The following is an 18,816-nucleotide window of genomic DNA, read 5'->3' as shown; positions in this document are numbered from 1 at the left end:
TAATCGATCAAACATGGGGGTAATATAAGTACCTAGGTATTGGAAACCCGTCTGTGACCACTTAACAGGGAATCTAGGGCCACCTTCAACCTCTGGCACTTCCTTAAGGTTCCCAAAGGCATAGCCTCCGACTTTGCAAAGTTGATCTTATATCCTGAAATAGCCCCAAATGAATTAATAGACTGTATTAGATGGGGTACGGAGGTAATCAGGTCCAATAAAAACAGAAACACATCATCCGCATATAGTGTAATCTTGTGTACCCTCGATCTGCCTTCTGGAGTGGTTATGTGGATGTTATGCCGAATGGCATCTGTCAGCGGCTCTGTCACCAATGTAAACAACAATGGTAAGGGGTGGGGAGGGCAGCCTTGATGACTACCCCTGCCAATCCTAAAGTTCCCAGACTTCACCCCATTGGTGATGACCACGGTCAGAGGGTGGCGATATAAAACCTCCACCCACCACCCAAACCAAAACGCTCTAAGACATAAAAGAAATACAGCCATTCTACCGATCAAACACTTCCTCTGCATCTAAGGAAATCACCAAGCCCTGAATTGATTGTCGCTGACATACTTGGACCATTTTCAGCAACCTTCTAATATTAATAGAGGACTTACGGCCCCTTATAAAACCTGTCTGGTCCTCTTTGACAGTATAGGGCAACACCTTCTCCAATCTCAGTGCCAAAATCTTAAGACAGAATCTTAAAATCTGAATTTAATAGAGAGATGGGCCCGTATGAAGCACAATCCTCAGGAAAGGGAAATATTAGCTTCTCTCAAAGATGGTGGTAGGCATTCATGCATATAGGAGTGATTGTACATTTCCAGCATCGATCCTTCAAACTCCTTATAAAACTCACCCAGGAGACCATCAGGGCCAGGCACTTTCCCTCTCTGAAGTTGCCTATCTACCTCCTGTATTTCCTGAACTGTCAAGGGGACATTAAGGAGAGATGCCTGTTCCAAGATTACCCTCGAGAGGTCCAGACTCTTAAAAAGGTTTCCATCTTGGTCCACCTCTCCTTGCAACCCTCAAACTGATACAATTCATAGTAAAAACTCCGAAAAGCCTCATTAATCCTTTTGGCATTGTATGTAAGGACCCCGGCACTATCTCTAATTGCAGTAATGGATTGGGGAACATGCTTTTTCCTAATCAGATACGCTAAATACTTCCCTAGCCTATCCCCATACTCAAACAGCCATTGTCTAGCAAAAGCAAGTTCTTTCTTTGTGGTTTGTGTAAGTATCGAATTCAGGGCAGCCCGGAGGGCAGTGATCTGCTGCAGCTTAGTCATCAAAGGCCATGCAAAACGTGCTGCCTCAGCCGCTTTCAGCCACGTCTCAAGTAGATGCTGCTGTTCCCCTTTTGTCATTTTTGACTAGCTGAATAGTAAACAAAGGCCTAGCAAAATCCTAGCAAAGGCCTTAGCAGTCTCCCATAGCATACACCGACAACTAGCTGTGCCTGAGTTGATAGTCAAAAACTCCTGAAACTCCCCTAAAAAGTATTCCACAAATTTGGAATCCTTGAGGAGAAAAGGAACCAGATGACAGTGCAGTGAACCTAACCCCTCACTCTTGGCCTTAACCTCCAAATATACCGCCACGTGATCAGAAATGGATATATTCCCAATTTTACACCCATAATCGGATCCAGAAGGGTCAAGGGAGCCATAAAAAGATCAATCCTCGTGTGATATTTATACAGGTTTGACTAAAAGGTGAAGTCCCTGCCGGTAGGGTGAAGACATCTCCAAATGTCTACCAGCCCCAACTCCTCAAATAAGTCAGTCACCTGCTTGGTCTGTGAAGAGACAGTTGGGGTCTCACTAGGCATCCTGCCCACTGTCAGATCCAAAGAGGCAATTAAAATCCCCCCCCCCCCCCTAAAATAATGTGCCATGTTCCAAAGGCACTCAACTTAGAGAAGGTGCTAATCAAAAATTTGTGGGGATGCGCCAGGGGACAGTAGACATTTAAGATGCCCCATTCCTCACCATGTATTAGGGCCTTAAGTATCACAAAGTGCCCTTGCTCATCTTTCATCTGCTCTAATAATGTGCCAGGCAAAAATAAATAAGTAAACAAGGAGATGATCCTTAAATCAACAGAAAAAGACAAAGTCAGGATAAGCACTCCACCCATCCCCGGCTCCATGTTGACCCGAATTATGACTAAAAGAGAAAAAGAACAAAAAAAGGGGAAAACAACAAAGAGCACCCATAACATTTCCCATGTTAAAACCCAGTTATGAAAATCTAATAGGAACAACCTATTCCAAGATATTTTTAAAAAATTATTAGAGAGGAATAAAAAAGGGAAAAGGGAAAATACAGGGTAAGTAGGAAAAGAGGATGAACATTAACCATATTCTTCATATCAGTCGGTCTATTTTAAAGTATCCACAAAGTTCTTTGCTTTATCCGTTGAGTCAAATGTACAAACTGAATCCTCGTGGCTGAAACGGAGCACTGCGGGATACCTCATGGAATACTGGATACCCAGGTTCCTTAGCCTCTTCTTAACTTCATCGAAGGACTTCCTCTTTCAGATTACAGCTGCCGGGAAATCTTGAAAGAGCATGATTTTTGACCCCTTGTGCAGCAGTGCCTGTGGGTCTTTTCCCAGTAACCTGGAGGCTTCTATCACCCTTAGCTTGTCCCTGTATGTAAGGAAGTGCACCAGGACCAGCCAGACCGGTGCACCGCCACCCGATAGGCCCTTGCAATGTGGAGCCTGCCATACTCGATTTGAAGGCCCAGGAACTGCGGCAGCCAGTGTTCAAAGAAGCTGACTGGTTGCCCGCCTTCTTCATCCTCCGGGACCCTGTCAATCTGTAGATTCATCCTCTGACCTTGATTTTTGAGGTTGTTGATCTGATCACGCAAGACCCGCACTTGCTGTTCCAGAGGCTGGATCCATCCGTCAAGGACTCAATCACCACTTCTGAGGTCGTGGTTCGACCCTCCACTTCCTCCATCTGTGTCCCAAAGCCCTGGAGCTCCCACTCATGTTTTTGCGGCATGGACGCGATGGGTTGAATCTGGGCACGGATCTCCTCGAATGCAGCCTCAACTTTTGTGGTAGGTCTCCAATTCCTGTGGGTCCACGAAATCCTTTTGGAGTTTGGGAGAGGCCGCTGCTATGACCTCTGGCATGCTCGGTGCTGCAGGGGAGTGTCCCCCCGGTGCTGTTTGCTCACTCCTTTTCCCTTTGTCATCCTCCCCACTCCAAAATATGAACAAATATGTGTTCTGAAAGTTTTAAATTAACAATTCTCTCATAGAAGTTAGCCAGGGATGCCAAAAAGCACCAGTGTGCCTTGGCTGTTAAGCAGAGCTGTCCACGGTAGTTCTAATGAATTGCCGCCATTTTATGTTGGGTATGTTTATTTTGTGACTAATCAGGCACTGGGGCAAATCAAGTTTACAAAAAAAGATCCTGCATCCAGCAAAGAAAACTCTATATAAATGTTATAATGATTAATCTAATTTTTATGGCATGCTACCATGGAGTATGACCCAAAAAGCCAATAGCTGCGTCTCTGGTATGATTGAGACATGTAGATACTGCCCACCATTCTGGACATTTAAACATCCATTTTATTAATGAAACAAATGGAGCTTAATAGAATTTCTAACCCATTATGTTTGCACTCGTGTAGTTAACAGAAGCGTAGCGCTGACCGGGGATGAAGACTCAAGTGGCAGGTGGGATTCGGGCAAGTGGCAGACTTTTATTCAAGCAGAAGCTGATCAATGCAGGGAGAGAGCCATAGGATCTTCCTCGAATCCAGCCTCTATGAGAAAGCAATTTTTCTCTTAATCTTTCCTTCAGATTGGAAGAGAGATTAATGATACATTCTGATTTTATTGTAAAAAAAGCAGCATTTTTATACACTTTGTTACAATAATCAAATAGTGTAGTTACTGATCTTCCCTCTTATTTCATATACCCAATTCCAAGACACTTAATCAATGATGGGCCTCGCTATGGACAATGCCAAGTTACAATGATCTTATGGTGTTTATTAAACACTATAATCACTAGGCCTTGGGATCTTGCTATGCATTTTATTCATTTGCATTCCAGAGTTACTGGCAATACTCCTTTGGATCTGTCTCAGGCTTGCTTATCTCTCGGGACATCTTAAATTCTATTATATATTGTGTTTCCCACTGCCCTAATTATACGTAAAAATACAAAAGACAGTTTTAACAATTTGTAATATTAATGTATGTTATAAAGTTAGATATAAAGTGTAGAGTTTTATAGCTAGTTCTACTGTTAGCACCTTGTAATTAATAAGGTGCAACTAATCTATTTCATACTGGGCATTTTTTTAGAGAGGAAGTATTTCCTGAGGCTAATTAACTTCCACATCTATGTTTAAATGTCTTTCCCCTAATGCTTGTTTTTTCTTTGGTTATGTGTACCTATCCTTTATGTTGAAAACTACTTCTATGATTATCTGAAGAACATTTGACTAGAACCTATTTCTTAATATTGCAAGTAACTTTAAAGAAACAGCTATTTACTACAGAATATCTTAAGCAGCTGCAAAGACAACAGCTAACAAAGGCAATCTGACTGGTTCGTGGGCTGAGACTCATACCTGGTGTTGTTCATATACTGGGACTATCATCTTTTCATTAATGAGGCTGGGATCAATCACCTGTCTGTCTGTCGGCATCATGTTACCAAAACTGTCTTGGATGGTTGCTCACAAGGTCCCTTCACTGGTCTCAGAATAGCTCTTCGTCAGCCATTTTATGTCTTAATGTTGAAACATGCTGTTTCATTCTATCTAACCCTTGTCGGCCATTTTGTATAAGCAGGCATGGGCCATTTTGGTATAAGCAGGTATGGGCCACCTCAACATCAAAATTTTCTAAAACTGCAGACACAGCCTTTATATGTCCCTTATCAAATTGTAACTGCTATATTCCTGATATTAGATTAGATTAGATTACTTACAGTGTGGAAACAGGCCCTTCGGCCCAACAAGTCCACACCATAGCTCTCACTAACAGGCTTGTTTCTGCTCCATTGGGCATTTGTGGGAGTATAATCTATGATTATGCATAGACAGAGCTGAAAATGTGTTGCTGGAAAAGCGCAGCAGGTCAGGCAGCATCCAAGGAGCAGGAGAATTGACGTTTCGGGCATGAGCCCTTCTTCCGGAATGAGAAAAGTGTGCCAAGCAGGCTAAGATAAAAGGTAGGGAGGAGGGACTTGGGGGAGGGGCGTTGGAAATGTGATAGGTGGAAGAAGGTTAAGGTGAGGGTAAGACCTGCAAACTTCTTCCTGACCTCTCCGCCCCCACCCCCACTCTGGCCTATCACCCTCACCTTAACCTCCTTCCACCTCTCACATTTCCAACGCCCCTCCCCCAAGTCCCTCCTCTCTACCTTTTATCGTAGTCTGCTTGGCACACTTACCTCATTCCTGAAGAAGGGCTCATGCCCGAAACATCGATTCTCCTGCTCCTTGGATGCTGCCTGACCTGCTGCGCTTTTCCAACAACATATTTTCAGCTCTGATCTCTAGCATCTGCAGTCCTCACTTTCTCCTAGAAGATTATGCACTCCACCAGTGTAATAATATGCTCAAATATACACTTCCACTAACTTGCTGTCTAACCTAACATGATTTATTGCTACAGATCCTAAATCCAGTCCAACAGTGCTGTAAGAACCCACAGCTTTCGGCACTACAGTAAAGGCCTGCCCATTCCTACAACGCTCTCAGATTTCCCCATCACTGACAATTCCCACAATTTCCCCAGATGCTCTCAGACGTCTTTGGATTACAGCCTGACCACAAATCACTGTTGTCCAAACCCTGAGCCCCAGATTCCAATGTTTCTAAGATGTTAACAAGAATACTTCCAGGAATCCAACTTCACCCACTGATCCACAAACCTCATAACCCTTGCATCTAGTGGACTTATTGCCAACTAACTGGGACTTTCTGTGATTCCTTGCACCAATGCCATCTTTAAAGCCCAGTTGTGTACCTGGTCAAGCACTGGCAGTTCACAGCTGCCCTGCACATTTGTCAATTGATCCAAACATTTTGGGCAGAAGGAAATTGGCATGCTGCTTTGCTGATGAGAATCTGGATATTCTACTGTACACGGAGTGCATGCAATTGCGCCCATGGAGCATGCCTGAGATATTGGTGAGTAGTGGTGAGTTGGAGTCACTAGTTTACCACTGACCTTCACTTTGGAATTGTCATAGCCTCGTTTCTAGGCTACAGGAAGAGGGGTTGAAACTGCATATCAGTGAGGAGAATGGACACAGTAACAAGGATGGAAAATAAGTCTGTCCTCACTCACTAGAGACAGAAAAATGCAGATGCTGGAATCCAAGGTAGACAAGCAGGAGACTGGGAGAACACAGCAAGCCAGGAAGTATTAGAAAGTGCAGAAGGCAACATTTTGGGTGTAAGTCTTCTTCAGAACTGGGGGCGCGGGGGTGTGGGTGTAAGGGCAGCTTCAGATAAAGAAAGTGGGGATAGGTGGAGACAGGTAGAGAGTACAACCTGGTTGGTCAATGGGAGGGATGAATCCGGTTGGTAGCTGGAAGGAACGGTCAATGAGAGGAATAGAAGGGAGGGGGCAGGGCTGGGAAGGGAGTCAGGGGATGGGAAGGGAGTTATTTTAAATTGGGGAAGTCAGTTTTGAGTCCTCCGGGCTGTAGGTTTCCCAGATGGAAGATGAGTTGTTGTTCCTCCAGTTTGCAGTTTAATTCATGGTGGAATGCAGGTGGCCGAGGATGATCATGTGGGAAAGGGTAATTAAACTGTGCGGTGACTGGGAGGTCCAGTCAGCCCCTGCGGGCCCAGCTGAGATGCTCCACGAAACATTCCCTTAGTTTACGTTTGGTCTGTCCGATGCAGAGATGACCACATTTGGAGTAACTGATGCAGTAAACTAGGTTGGAAGAGAGGAGGTGAACCTCTGTCTCACCTGGAAGGACAGTTTGGGGCCCTGGATGGTGGTGAGGGGGTTGCTGTGCCAGCAGGTTTTGCATATTTCCCAGTTGCGGAGGAAGGTACCAGGGGTTCAGGGGGGTTAGTGAGGAGAGTGGCGCAAACCAAGGATTGACGAAGGGATTGGTCCTTGTGAAAGGCAGAGGGGGTTGGGAAGTGGAAGATGTCCTTGGCGGTGAGTCTAGTTGGAGTTGACAGAAGTATTTAAGAATGACACATAGGAAACAGGTGGGGTTGTAGGTGAGGACAAGGGGACTCTGTCTTTATTGCGTTTGGAGTGGGGAAGGTTTAGAACAGTGGAATGGGGAATGAAGGTAATGCGATGGAGAGCTATCTAGATGGCAGGGAAGGCATGTTGTTCAAAATAGGTAAACATCTGGGATGCTTGGAGTGGAATGTCTCCTCGTTCAAGCAGGTGCGGCAGAGAAATTGGGAGAACGGGATGGAGTTCTTGAAGGATACTGGGTGGGAGGAGGTGTAGTCCAGGTAGTTTTGAGTCTTTGGGTCATCACTCACCAGCAATATCTCACCTCACTGTTCAACACCTGGAAATGAGATTCCTTTTTTCTCTCAATGTCTGGAAAATCCTCACTGGCCATCTCACATGATTCTCCGAACTTTTAATGCATGGGCATTGATGAGAAAGACTAGAAATATTCCAGTAATGAAGAGCTTATGCCTGAAACATCAACTATTCTGCTCCTCGAATGCTGCCTGACCTGTGCTTCTCTAGTGCCACACTTTTCAACTGATCTCTAGCATCTGCAGTCCTCACTTTCTCCTAGGAATATTCCAACCTATAATGGAATGACGGACATTAAGTGGACTACAATTTGGGGATTTTCCTAAGTTTTTATCACATATTCTATGATGCATGCAATTTAAATAACTGTTAGTACTATTGTAATTGGGTTGAGCTAAGTGAGTGTGTATATATTACATTAAGTTTGTACCTTATATCCAAGTTGAGGTGCGAAAATAGGTAAAACATAAAAATGAATAGTTAACAATTGGAATTGTTAAATAATTTAACTAAATAAAATACTCACATGCAGAAATTTTTGATGGAATTAAATCAAGCCTTTTCTAATGAACATTTAATGTGGAATAGTTAATTGTTTTGAAGTTTTATGCTAATGTGCACTTAAAGTGCACAGTCTATGACAAGCACAATGCATTCCCATGGATAGAGTATGTATTGTGTAATGGATAAAAGAAAGCCATTTTAATTTTTGAGTAGTTTATTTCAGAGATTTCACCAATAAATTGATGGAGAAAATCACCCACAAATACAGAAACCACCAAATTTCTCAGAATGGAATCACTACAGAGCAGAAAGAGGCCATTTAGCCTATTGAGTCTGCACCAACCTTTCGAAGACCATCCCACCCATACCTGCACCCCCCGACCCTATCATATAAACTTGATATTTACCATGCCTAACCCACACAGCCTGCACATTTCTGGACACCACAGGGCAATTTACTATGGCTAATCCGTCTAACTGCACATCTTTGTCCTGTGAGAGGAAACTGAAGCACCTGGCAGAAAGCCATTGCAGACACTGGAAGAACATGCAAACTCCACACAGACAGTCACCCAAGGCTGGAATCAAACCTCTGATACTATGAGGCAGCAGTGCTAACCACTGAGCCTCTGTGCTCCCCCAAATTAATTTCTTTCATATTCTTCTATGCTGTCAATACTTGTCACTAAACACTCCCTGGAGAAGGAGCTGCCTTGAACTGCTGAATCCATGTATATATACACCTTCACTGCTGTTAGGAAGGTGATTTCAGGATTTGATCTAATACTATTGAAGGAATGGTTCAGAAAGAAATGGTGTGTGGCCAGGAAAGAAACATGCAGCTGTTTCTGGCTCTTTGCAACTTGGTTCACCGAGTATCTCTGTCAGGCCTGTAGGGGCCGGCCAGACCTCCCAGTCACTGTCCATTTTAATTCCCCTTCCGACATGACCATCCTTGGCCTTCTCCATTGCCACTAGAACCAAACCACAAATTGGAGGAATAATACCTCATCCTCCACCTGAGCAGCCTATAGCCCGGAGGACTCAGCATTGAGTTCTCCAATTTCAAATAATCCCCTCCTCCCTTTACTCCTACCAGCCACCCACCAGATTCATTCTTCCCATTGACCAACTAGGCCATACCCTTTGCCTATCTTCACCTATCCCCACTTCACCACCCTGGCCTCGCCTCCCCCTTTATCTGCAGTTCTCCCTATACCCACCCTCAGTCCTGAAGAAGGGTTACACCTGAAATGTTACATCTCCACCTCCTGATGCTGCTTGGCTTGCTGACTTCCAGCCTCCTGCTTGTCTACTTTGAATTCCATCATCTGGAGCATTTTCTGTCTCTTTGCAACTCCTGCCCTTGTTCGTCTGATTAACGGAAACCAATGGAATGTTTGTAACCAGTGGAGATGGAAATTGGATGAGCAATTCATTCTACCAGTTCCCAACTCAAATGATATTGATGAAAAGTGCTGCACCATAAATCTGTGGATGGATCTTTGCACATACCAAGTTCCTGTCTGTATAAAACAATATCTTCCAGGGTTCAAAGTGAAGACAGTATTACATAGAGTTTTCCAAATTATGGTCCATGACCGCTTTGACATCCTTTTAAATCTTTGCTTCTTTTGTTGATGGCATGGTCTAATGGAATGTTGTGAGAAACTGCACTACTGCTGCTGTAACAAAGTCTATTGATAGGTTGGGGTTATTTTTGGAAAAACCTTATCTATTCATCAATTCCTCCTTTAATAGAGATCGGGGGTGGGTGAAGGAGGGGGAAGATGGTGAATGAGTTGGAATTGGAAATGGAAAGGATTAAGGAGGGAGAGTTATGGGAGGGAGGATGAAAGAGGGTGAATGGGTGGTGAAGGAGGGGATGAACAGGTAAAGGAGGGGGAATATAGGGAGCTGACTAAAGAGGAGATGGAGATGAAGGAAGGAAGGTGGAGGAGTGAGGAAGTGAATGGGAGTGTGAAATAGGGCCCATTTGATTCTTTTCTCCCCAACTCAACAACTGAAACTTCGTCTCAACTCTCTCCCACCACAATTCTCCCCTCAAATTGTCAATCCCGAGTCACACGAAGTGGGAAACATCAAAATGGGGTCATATCAGGAAGAAGTTTGAGAAGTATCATTATGTCATAAAGTACAGAGGAGGCCCTTCGGCCCATCAAGTCTGTATCACGAAAACTATGATAAATCTACACTTTCCAGCTCTTGGTACATTGCCTTGAATGTTATGACACTTCAAGTGTTCATCCAAGTACTTTTTAAAGGTTGAGGTTACCTGCCTCTACTAGGCTCCCATGTAGTGCATTCAAGACTTCACTAACCTCGGAACAGAAGTAATTTTTCTCAATCCCTTGTAAAACCCTTGCCTTTCACCTTAAACATCTATTCTCTTGTTATTGACCCTTCATCTAAGGGGACTAGCTGTAATTTATATAATTAGTGACCTGAACTTTAATACTAAAATATCACCTTACTCTAGCAAAAGACTTTGCACTGTACTTTTGCTGTATAGTATATATAGAGAAATAACAGATACAATTGGCTGGATTTTACTAAAAAAATACACTGGGACAGAGGGAGGGCAGAATTGAGAATATGGGAAGTTGGGGTTTGGTGCCTGGGAACCTGAACTAAATGCAGCACTCCTGTCAAATGTCTTTTAACTCTCCCAATGCATTATATTATTGCAAGGTTTTCATTCAATTAATCTCAGTGAGTGTCATGGTGATAAGCATGGTGAAATTTTCGTCCCAAGTAAATTGAAGTGGTTTTGAGTTGTCATGGAAAGCCATAGACCTTTTGCTATGGAGTTGATACGAGTGGAAACTGTGTTTCACTTCAGTAATATATCTCCAGACATACTGTCAGGAGTTGTTAAACACCTAGAGTGAAATATACTTCATTAGTGACAGAAGGAAGTAACTTGTAGCTGAGACAAAGAAAGCCAGGTAGGCGTTTGCTGATCTGGTCAGGAGCAATAGCTATCTAGTGCAAGAAGCCAGTCAATGTGTTGAGTAGTCAGAAAAATTGGGAACAATAGCACATTGCCCTGCATCTTGATGTGCCTGTCACCCTTACCCTCTCACTCTGCATTACAAGTCTATTCCAGTTCTCTCAGAAGTTATATCTCGTACACTGGAGTATAAGAATGCAGAAGTTATTCTGCATCTATACAAAACCCTGATTAGATCCCATTGGCAGTATTGTGAGCAGATCTGGGCACCACAACTTGGGAAGGTTATGTTGGTCTTGGAGGGAATACAGTACAGGTTTACTAAAATGATACCTGGATTTAAGGAATTATGAGGAGAGATTACCCATATTCGGCCTGGTTTCTCTAGAATTTAGAAAGATAAGGGGTGATCTGACTAAAGTCTTCACAATATTAACAGCAATGGACATACTGAATAATGACAAAGTAGGTAAGCTGATAAAGGGCATAGTCCAAAAATCAGGGACAGACCATTCAGAAGAAATGTTAGGAAGCACTTCTACACACAAAGAGCGGTAGGGATTTGGAGATCTAGCACAAATGGCAGTTAATTTTTAATCTAAGATAGATAAAATTTTGTTACACAAGAACATTAAGGGATATCAACCAGAGGCAGGTATATGGAGTTAGGCCACAGACCAGCCATGATCTCATTGAATGGAGAAACTGGCTTTATGGGCTGAATGGCCTAATCCTTTTTCTATATTCTTTATTCTTTGCACCAGTCTGTCTTGCAGATCTACTTATCCTTCTGTTTATGCACTTCCTCATTGTCCATCTATCATTGACACTCACTCATTATTATGTAATGTCATTCCTCACTCTTGTAGTCACCCATAATAAGTGCTGTTCACTAATTGGATGAATATATTCCATTATTCTCATTTATAGTTTCCTTCATTCCTGCTTTGCAGGGGCAGAGAGCAGAGTACACCATGAAGAGGTGGAGAATTGGGGGGTAATGCTGCAGCCTTTGCTCAAATAACCTGTGCAGAGGAGGAACTGCTGGAGAACAATGGGGGCCCAGCATGCCTTACCATCAGAGATGGGGAGATGGTGGCCTTCCATTTCCCTGTGACAGAATTAAATACCAGGCAGTCATATGATCTTGTGGCTGTCTCATGATTTGAGGATGACATTTACTCAGGTTTGCAAGTTTCTGCCATGAGCCCTCATGATTAAACAGACTGATTCTTGACCCATAGATTTTTGGGCACATCAGATAGATTGTTCCATGAGGTAGTGGGATCCAAAGTGCAGGATTCTTTTTACTTTGCTTTTCTGCTACTGCTTTACCTCATCAAAAACACTTGATTCAAAGTATGATACAGTTTGATGAATATGTTATTGCTCTTTTGAATGATTGTTATTCAATACTGCCAGGTATTAATGTCAATTCTGCCAAGCTTCAAAAAAAGCTTCAGAATTTCTCTATTGAATTTTCTTTGTAGTTCCTTGGTACAGACCGTTTGAGAATTGAGAAAACAGAACCTGGTGGGGAAATGTATTTCAGCCATCTGGATGTACTGTCCAGTCCATCACTGTTAATTTTGCAAGAGTTTTGCCTGAATGCTTGCAGAGCTGACTTCTGGAGGAACACTGACATTTGTTCAATGGTGCTCCCAACTGAATCTGGAAAATTCAGCTGAGGCATTATTGGTGAAATTTCTCCAGCACACTTCTTGTCACTGATATGGAGTTCGGGTCCCCCTTTATTACAAGTATTTGATGATGCTAAATACTCTGTGTGCTTAGATTTTGTTGATTTGTGGAGGCCTTTGTTGTTAAACACTTTTAGATGGCTGAGTTGGTGTAGCTAATCCAATGATGAATCTCCTCAGCAGTAGCCTTTTTGAGAGAGGTGGCTGCCAAGGTATGGGAAGTGCTCAACATATTTTCAATATATGTGAGGGAAGGAATAATTGACTGACCAGGGCTGGGTTAATATCTTAGTTTTATTTATGGCAACACTTAAGGACAAACCAAGTTTTTTTATATGAAAAAAACAGAGATCAAGAATGGCTTAGCAGTCTAGTGTAGTGTAGTCATTCACATACTGCAGGCCATGTGTCTTTTGGTGGTTAATTTAGTGTTGGCACCACAATGATTGATATTTCTATTTAAATATTATTTAGAACTCAAGTGGGCAAGTTGATCTTTGACGAGGTGACTAACACTGTCAGATAGATTGCCCCCATACTATTTACAATCACACGGCCTGGTTTCATGCTCGTCCAGATTTTGAAGGTGCCTTTTTCAGATCTCCCACTCAAGACAATTGTTGTAATATCATCATAAAGGAGTTGCAGGATTCCAATTAACTTCATAATATATTCAGATCTCTAGAGACAATCCAGAGTCTTTCAATTTACTGACTCAAAAGCTTCAATCAGGTCAGTGAATGCTGGCCTTGTTCTCATCAGAGTTGCTGGTGATCAGTGGATTTTCTGTATGTGTGGCTGTCAGAGTTGGGGAGATTGAGGCCTACCAGCTATCTAGTGAGGGAATTAAATATCAGACTGCCATGTGGCTGACACACACTCAGTCATGTTGACTTAATGTAAACAGGCACTGAAATATGATGCAGCTAATGATCACTTCAAAAATCTCTACCTTCAGGGACCCATTCATTTCCCACGCAGACCTTCCTGCAACTAGGAAGAGGCAGCCAAGTTCCTGTGGACGGTTTTACAGGTAAGCAGAAAACACTCGTGGAGCTAAGTAATCTTAATATTTAAATAGATAATTATTTGTGAATTTTAACCTGTACAGTGGCTTCAGCAGCCATCAAAAACTACATGGAACTCACTCAGGTCAACCAGATGAGAGGACACTGGAGGATCTGTAATAAAACAAAGTGGCTGGAAAACCTTTGCTAAAATGCCACAGGAAGAAGCTTGTAGTCATACTATTTGTTCAAGAAGAAGATTTCACTGCTTCACAGGTTATTTCTAAATTTTTGCAACCCATTTCACCTCCCATGGATGTTACTTCCCATGGCAGCACGGTGGCTCAGTGGTTAGCACAGCTGACTCACAGCACCAGGGACCCATTTCAATTCCAGCCTCAGGTGACTGTTTGTGTGGAGTTTGCACATTCTCCCCACGTCCGTGCGGGTTTCCTCCTACAATCCAATGATGTGCAGGTTTGGTGAATTGGTCGTGCTAAATTGCCAATAGGGTTCAGGGATGTGGAGGTTAGGGAAATTAGTGAGGGGTAAATGTAGAGCAATGGGGAATGGGTTTGGGTGGGATACTCTTCAGAGGATCGGTGTGGACTTGTTGGGCTGAAAGGCCTGTTTCCACAATATAGGGATTATGTGTTTTCACTTTCTCCGTTGCCAGCCTTCACTTGAGTAAGAAATACTATTTCAGCTCTATCTTCCATTCCTGATGAAGCATAAGAGGATTAGTACCACCAATAACAGGAGCAATATTAACAGCAGCAGTAGATGCCTTCTCTCAGCCACACGCCTCTCCACAACACAGAGGGACAAACAGAGATCCTGCTGGAACAATGGGATACACTCAGCATATGACCTACATCTAGAGGATCACCTTTCTCAATATGCTTCATGAGGTTCAGGCTTTCAGGGCAGATCATTGTAAATATTCCCAGCCTCCTGCAGCATGACCTCCTTCACTGTGACGCTGTGGAATTCATTACCATTTGCCATCAATGTTGTTACTGCTGTTGACCATCCTAGTTCCCAGCCTCTCCTTGGAGTTGTGTGCTATCTTCTCCTGAAAAGAAAGCAAGCAAAAGGAAGAAAACAATGGGTTTCAGCAATGGAATGACACCAAATTGTGGAAGGTGAATCTGAGGAGTGGGTGTGAGTTGTCATTCAGATGAAGGTGAGTGTGACTGCTAGCTGCTTATTTTTGATTTGAGTAGAGAAAGAAGTGGAGCAGCTAGTTAAGTTGGTCTGAGGAGTGCTGCGCAGGACAATGCCTGGATAAGGAGAGTGTGCGATGTTAGCACCTGAAGGCAGGATGCACTCACCTTGCATCCCCATGAAGTCATTGAATTTCTTGGAACACTGTGTCCAGGTTCGAGAAACTGTACACCTGGTGATCGCTTTCTGAGTCACTTGCATCCACGCCAGCTTGGCTTGAGAAGCTGATACCTCCTTCCTGTCTGCAAGAAACAGTACTTCAATTCCTCACAATCCTTGGCAGGATCTCCAGGGAAGTCAGAAGTCCTTGGGACAGCCTTACCACGTATCCTTTCCATTTCAGTGATTGCTGAATCCTCAGGATTGAATGCACAGTTCAGTCACTCCGAGACTTGCTCTAGTCCCTTTAGTTAAAAATCCATCCAGTTGTCACCATGTCCATCCTCAATCACTGGTCTATCACCTGGAAACAGAATGTTAACATCATGGCTGAATTAAAGCCTGCTTCAATGCTAGCCCGCATATTGCATGTCCATCTGTTCAGATCCAATCTAAGTAATGGTGTTTCCTCACTAGTGGTGTAGAATTCTCCCTGCTCTCTTTCCTCCTCCTGACTGTGTTGACGTTGGCCATACTGCAGACCTTGGATAGCATAAAAGTCAGAGTGAGAAAGGTAGGGGGTACAAAAGTAAGAGGGCCATGCAGATTTCATTTTACAGCAAATTCCAGATTGTGGGTGAATATGAAATTAAGACAACTGTAGTCCATTATCATCCTCAATGGTTTGTGATGTGGATGCCATAAGTTCGGTGGCTACTATGCCAGTGATGCAGAAAACAATATTTTCCATTGGGGTGACTGGATATAAGTATGATTACCGCCTCTTCAGTCATCTGTTTTGTCCTGTTCTGGGCAGCTTTTCTCTTCTCTATATGGGAGAGGGCAAAATATCAGTGGTTGAGTGGCACTATTGCTGAATAGTTGGAATCTGAGTAGGCAGTAGATGGTGTATCTGAAACTTGTGTCATTGGATAGTGTATGTTGGTGAAGTCATATGTAATGAGTTTATGCCTTCAGCACAATTAAATGCTGCTGTCGAGTATTGTGGGAGGCTGGTGGTTTGGTGTGAACATGTAGTCGCTAATCTTCACCACATTCTTTGCATTGCTGTTGGTGCCTTGAAACACAGGAAAGAGGAGGTACCCTTTGGGATTGATAAAGCTTGTAGTAGATTATCAATAGACTAATCAGTTTAATTTATGTCAAAATACCTCCAGAATCATGTCTGTGCTGAATAATTGTTGAATAGACATGGAGAGGTTAGTGCAAAAGATATAATTTGGCAGTCAATAGACATAGGGCGGCACGGTGGCACAGTGGTTAGCACTGCTGCTTCACAGCACCAGAGACCTGGGTTCAATTCCCGCCTCAGGCGACTGTCTGTGTGGAGTTTGCACGTTCTCCCCGTGTCTGCGTGGGTTTCCTCCGGGTGCTCCGGTTTCCTCCCACAGCCCAAAGATGTGCGGGTCAGGTGAATTGGCCATGCTAAATTGCCCGCAGTGTTAGGTAAGGGGTAAATGTAGGGGTATGGGTGGGTTGCGCTTCGGTGGGTCGGTGTGGACTTGTTGGGCCGAAGGGCCTGTTTCCACACTGTAAGTAATCTAATAGGGACCATAAAGTGACATGCAGCATATGACATGAGAAGCTGTGAGAGATTAGCATGTGGCTAACAGGGATATGGTTAGATGGGTAGATGAGCATTGGTGAGCAAAGGAGGCCATGGGATAGGGAGATGAACATAATTTGGCATGAGATACGAGGGGACCTGACAGATGGGTACAGGTCATGGATAGGCTTTGGGGCATGAAGATTCAGGGAGTTGGAACAAGAGAGATGTTTTATGATATAATCTTTCTTTTTAAACTTTTAATTGTACTGGAACCCCAAGGCAGGTTTTCCTCCAACCTTCCTTGGGAACTAGGCAGCTTCTAATTTCCTCCCAATTTGCCCATCGCTACAAACCGAAAATCAGAAATACGGCCGCCATTATTAAAGGCTGGATTCATGGAGCAGGGTTTTCTCCTGATTCTGTGCATGTAACCTGAGACTGAATTGGGACCACTGCATCCAAGGCAAATACCCTTCCTTAGGTCATAGATAGATGTAAGAAGACTAATCCTATAGCACTGCAGATGTAAACACAAAAGACCTTATATTTGTAGCAAGACTTCCCTTTGACCCAAAGACCAATATGCCATTTGCTTTCCTAACTCTTGTGCCTACTTGCTGATTTCCTTTGATCCAATATGCATATACCCAAGTGTCTCTGAACATCAAATACGTTCAAAGTTTTGTACCTTTTAATACATTCGCCAGTACCTTCCTGTCTGAATCTGAATTCCTATTTCTGTACCAGATCAAACGAAAAATTTCCCACTTACATTTTGTGTAATTTTTTTCAAGTGAAATTCCAGGCCTGATTCCCTAAAGTCTATCTACCATCTACAAGGCACAAGTCAGGAGTGTGATGGAATACTTTGCACTTGCATGGATAGGTGCAGCTCCAATAACATTTGTGGGTTTTCTTGTGCTATCATTCCAAATAGACCTCATCAATGAATTACTATTTCTCTCACCTGATGTCAGCTCAATTCTCCCACATGCTGGAGCCAGAAATACCCATCATTGCTGGGATATCCCATGACCCATGGCACCAGTTCTACATTTAAAAGGTGGTTGTGCACCCAGTCAAGCACTCAGTCTGGAGCTGCCTTTCACTGTTTGTGACATCTGCCTTGGCTAAGTTAGATAAAGGAGATTGGCCCCCTGATCTGTGGTCAGAGACCAAAGGGTTCTGGTGGATGGATGGTGCAGACACCTCCCACCAAGGCTCACGCTCTCTCATTCTCACTATTACATGCAACATCTTTCCTTATGTGTGCTTATGCATTGAGTTCTCCACACCACTAACCCTGCATGATCTTTGTCCTGCCTCTCACTCACTTGGGCCACCTCAGCTCACATTTCTTTGGGTTTCACCAGCACTGGCAGCTATGTCACCCACTTTCCTTTCACTCAGGCCGTGTGGGCGGCACATTGGCACAGTGGTTAGCACTGCTGCCTCACAGCGCCAGAGACCCGGATTCAATTCCTGCCTCAGGCGACTAACTGTGTGGAGTTTGCATATTCTCCCCGTGTCTGCGTGGATTTCCTCCAGGTGCTCTGGTTTTCTCCTACCAGGTTAGGTGAATTGGCCATGCTAAGTTGCCCATAGTGTTTGGTGTAGGGGAAAGGGTTTGGGTGGGTGCACTTTGGCGGGTTGGTGTGGACTTGTTAGGTCGGAGGGCCGGTTTCCACACTGTAAGTAAGCAAGTAAGTAATCATTCCAACTATTTAACTTGTTCCAGGAGAAAACAGACTACAATCAGGCAGAAAGCCAAGGTGAGTAGTGGGTGCCCAACATCTGGCTGCTCACTTCCTATGAGGAGACAATCTTGACTCTGACCTCACCAAGTGGCTATATGACCATGTCAAAGCTCCTAGGCTGCTATCAGAGGCCACCCTTGGCTGACTGTGCTGGAACCCCCCACCAACTGAAGGCTGTCATTCTTGGCTTGAATGAAGACTGCTCTTCTTCAGCTTTGGTACATGGCCAATTGGTTGAAGCACACCCAGTGTGTTTGCCCATATACAGATGTTATTGGTTTAGGTGTGAGATTGACATACTACTGTCAGCAAAATTACTAATGACTGCTGACAATCTTCCTGGATTTATATTTGCACTAAAAGACAAGGCAAGTGTGGCACAGTGGCAGTGTCCCTATTTCTGAGCCAGGAAGCCCAGGTTCAAGTCCCACCTGCTACAGAAGTG

This window comes from Hemiscyllium ocellatum, chromosome 36 (assembly GCF_020745735.1).
Source record: "Hemiscyllium ocellatum isolate sHemOce1 chromosome 36, sHemOce1.pat.X.cur, whole genome shotgun sequence".
Classification (NCBI taxonomy): Eukaryota; Metazoa; Chordata; class Chondrichthyes; order Orectolobiformes; family Hemiscylliidae; genus Hemiscyllium; species Hemiscyllium ocellatum.
This window is presented reverse-complemented; position numbering follows the sequence as displayed.